The 4,271-nt window shown below is 35.6% G+C and overlaps 1 long non-coding RNA gene across 1 annotated transcript; it reads left to right on the forward strand.

The window, feature by feature from the left end:
• The first annotated feature begins 729 nt into the window (after window positions 1-729).
• On the forward strand, window positions 730-3,844 carry LOC104947326 (uncharacterized). Its single transcript, XR_798551.1, has 3 exons — window positions 730-806; window positions 2,838-2,931; window positions 3,763-3,844. It is a non-coding gene; the product is annotated as an uncharacterized lncRNA (long non-coding RNA).
• The last annotated feature ends 427 nt before the right edge of the window (window positions 3,845-4,271 follow it).

Here is a 4,271-nt window from a genome sequence, read left to right on the forward strand (position 1 = left end):
ACATAATTTTACAGGATATTGCTATACTATTTCTCATGTTTTACTTCCACACATTAATATCTGATTTGTAAAACATCACAGACAGAAAGGCATATCCGTCATAAGCTATTGAAATTGTGATTCCATAGATGTGTCTCCCATCACCCAAATCCCCTGACTATTCTCTCAACTCAGTATTTACATTCTTATATTCAAAGAAAATCAGTAATATCTTTAAAAACTACAAGTCCATTTCTATCAGCTGTGCACCGTTATGGTGTACCAATTGGATCAAATATAAAAGTCAGCCGAATTACTATTGATACTGCGAGGAGACGTATTTTGTGAAAAGAAATGCAAGATGTTGTTTAATTGTTGATATATTTATGAATCACGTCACATATTCAGTTTTGGCTGCAGTTCTTCAAGTTTGTCCAGAAGTCTTCTCATCAGGGCTCTATAAATAAAGAACTAAGGCAGATGTGTATTATGTAATCCAGCCGAACCGTGTATTACAATGCCGTTATGTGATGACTTCCAAAGAGAAAAGCAAGCATACTCGGAATAAAGTATTATTATTATTTTTTTAAATGTTTTCGGATATCATATCGCATTAACATCACATCACAACATGCATTGCGGCTAAAACATCCAAACAACGAGCTTCAAGCTGAGGATCTTGGGTAATCAGTTCAGTGGACTGCACCTCCTTCAGTAGATTCAATTAAATATTAATAGGTGCTACGTTGCTGAGCACTGAGTCACTTCTGGTGTTTTGGGTGTTTTCTAATCTTTAACAGATACACAGCAAGAAGAGAAAGAGCGTGGTAAGAAGCTATCCATGACTTTGAAAATGCATATTTGTTGGGACTTTATTGAATACGTTTTTTTAGTGTTTCACAGGACTGATCCGAGCTTGAATTTTACAGTTTCACCTCTTTTCTGATTATTTCCAAATGCTTTTCTAAGCCTTTTAAACAGATCATAGCTTTGTAAACGTGTGTTTTAGTGTATAAGGATTTCGCTTGCGGTGAAATCACGTCCCCCTGAGTTCTGTTTGGTTTAGCTGATCTGCATCTGTGATTGCTTCGGCTGCACTGTATTTGCTGAGTGTTTTCTGTGACGTGATGTACTCGTAATGACTAAAAAGACAATTCTAATCAGATACAATTATTCTTTCACATTAAGTCTGTCAACATATATCACATTTATCCATCTTTAGGGATCAAGATTTGTTTTGTATAACCATATTCATATTTAATCTTTATCATTTTCATATACAAAAAAGTGCCATTTTCATAGTATTAACATCTGTATTTTTAAAACTTGATAGCTCTTTTACCTTCTGCAAAATTGTTATTCATGAATAAAACAATGTATACATTTATTTGAATAATCAACAGAAGTTGAAAATATATTTTAAATTCCAAACCACCAACATTAACATTGACTAATGAAAAGAGCTTCAGGCACTAAAAAGGAAATGTAGAGCCAAAGAGAAAGGCATAACTTCTGTATTCTTAGCAACTTGTCTGATTTAACTCTTTATTATGAAGATGTTTTATTGTGATATTGGAAAGCAATTATGCTATGGGAATAGATTATAGTTTTTACTTACCTATAAGTACCCGTTTCATACCATTAAGCTTCAAGATCTATTTCCTTAAGGGGAATTTAGTAAAGAATGCAGCAACATGATTGACCTAAAAAGACAAAAATTGAACAAAATGACACCTTTTCTCATTCCTGTCAGGCCGAGCTATTAAGCTTTGCGAGCATACGTTTTCCCGCACTTCTTTTTTTCTTTCGTATTTTTTCAAAGCAATATTTTGTATTTTCCTCACCGAATTATGATGGAGGTCTCCTTATATGGCTATGGCTTGGTGCAGTGTATGTGTGTGCACTTTAGAGACAGTTCTGTAAGGGATAATGTGCAGCGAGGCGGTCATTAACGGTAAAAGAACACCCGACAGGCAGATCAGGAATCCGACGCGAAGCGGAGGAATCTTGATCAGGAATATCCTGCTTATTACATGACCGTTGCGTAAAAAAGGAGGGTTTCTGCCCCGTTACTTCTCCGCTGTGTTCTTGTCCCAGTTTGAAGGTTTTTTTTAAGGCCAAAGTGTATACAGTGCAATCGACCGGACTTCTTTCTGCAGATGTAGAATGCAGAAATGGGCAGATCAGATCACTGAGAAAATACAAACAGACCTCGGAGACCTTGGCCGTACACACCAGACAGTCTGGCAGGGAACAAGTGAGAGTGAGCGGGTGTATATACTGTGGGTCAAATGAGGTGAGTTTCAGGTGAGGGGCCGGAGAAACCAGGTGAGGGCAACAAGCGGATTGCAAGAACCAGGAGGAAGGCAGGATCTAAAATGACAGGGAAGTTATTGAAATGGTATACCAGAAATAGCTATGATTGTGTGGAACTTCCATCGTCAATTTATATTTAAAGTTTCATATCCTTGGCACTGTCTACATGCTTTTGAGCAAAGCATCTGAACCCATACCACTTCCTGGGCATTTTATACAGTATATGAAATAGCTAGCTACTGTTCTATATACTAGGAAATGCTGAGTACATTTGTGTCAATTTTAATTTGTTAAGACTGTATTACTCCATACCCATTTCTACCATATTGTCCAAAATCAGCATGTTGAAACAAAAATCACAATCAGAAATTGGAAATTCTTAATTAGTGTGCCACTGGAAATACACACATGATTAGATTCCTTTTTCTGCTTTTTTTCCCCTTGTTGTTAAAATGCTTCAATATGTTTCACACTCTTCAAATTCTGAACTAGTCTCTTAATCTTCTTACAATGGATAAATCTTCTGTTGTTGTGCCATCCAGCAACACTGGATCTTGTTGACTCCCAGCCAACACTACTGTATGTGGGAGTGTCTCTGTCCAATGCAGTTAACTTGAAGAGGACAAGTCATTAAAGGTACCGGTATGTTTGTTCGAAAACAACGTGAGGTTGGCCAAATTGTCTGTAAATAAAAACTACACTATCTATTTCACTTTTGACATGACATAGTACAGCAGGTAGATAGCATGTCACCTCACTGTTAACATTTTCCATTAGTTGGCTTTTATTTGTCTATTTGGGGGAATGGCAAATAACCAGACTGTCAGTAGTGCTCTAACTTCAGCAATAAAGCGACCTGAGATTTGAATCATGAGTAACTAATGTCACAAACAAGTACTTTAAATACACACGCAACAGAGCAACAACAGCCATCATGTAACTTGTTTATAGCTGGGCAAAGTGTTTTAACTTATAAAACAAAAAATAACCTGTCCTCACAGATATTGCACCAATCAAATTACAGTACCAATTTTTCCAATAGTAACCAGAAATTCAATCCCCCAGACAAATACATTTTGGAAATTCATTACATAGAAATTCATCAAATATAGTTTATATAATTGATCCAAAAAAAAATGTAAAAACCCATACACATGTGTTGGTTTCCCAGCTAAACAAGTAAACATAGTTCTTCTTAAATATGACTTGTACACATTTATTAAAATGGTGGCCAAAGCCATGATTGGAAATGCATCTTTATAGGCCTATACAGATTAATTTGATGCTGTAATAAGATAATTATTAGGTTAAGAAACCCTCAACAATGCGCTTGACCTTTATTTGTTCTGTGGCATAAGAACAAGGTATAATTATAACAGTGTTCAATATCTATGTAACAAACAATGTAAAGCTGGGTGGTATGATTATATAATGCTTTTCTTATTTTCTGTCCCACTTTCTTAAAAGGAATGGCAATATTTAAGACATGCTTGTCCATCTGTGCCCTTCTCCTGACACTAACTATTTTGGAAACAAACTTCATTGAATCTCCAAGTCAGGTTTTACCGGTAGGTCAACGGTGTTTACAATACTGTACAGAAAATATGTGATCACAGCCTTCAATACACAAAGCAATTATTTGAACCTGAACCCTATCTGTTGTCTCAGGAACACAATGAAGAAGAATCATGTATACCTCACACCAGGGGGAAAAGGAGTGGTAAGTCTCATTATTAAATATTAAAGAATATTGGAATAATAACACTTTATAACTGATAGCTAGTTTAAAAGATTTAAAACATGAGAGCTGTGAATGTGCTGTCCCCGGTATATGTAGTGTATATAGCTTAACAGGTTTAATGATATAAGGATGGTGTGAAACTAAAATAAACAAGACAAAATGTAATCAATTCTATGATCATTTTTACATGCACAAATATGCACAATGGATATATATCAACACAGCTTTAAAATGA

This window comes from Notothenia coriiceps, unplaced genomic scaffold (genome assembly GCF_000735185.1).
Source record: "Notothenia coriiceps isolate Sejong01 unplaced genomic scaffold, NC01 NC01_scaffold00012395, whole genome shotgun sequence".
Lineage (NCBI taxonomy): Eukaryota > Metazoa > Chordata > Actinopteri > Perciformes > Nototheniidae > Notothenia > Notothenia coriiceps.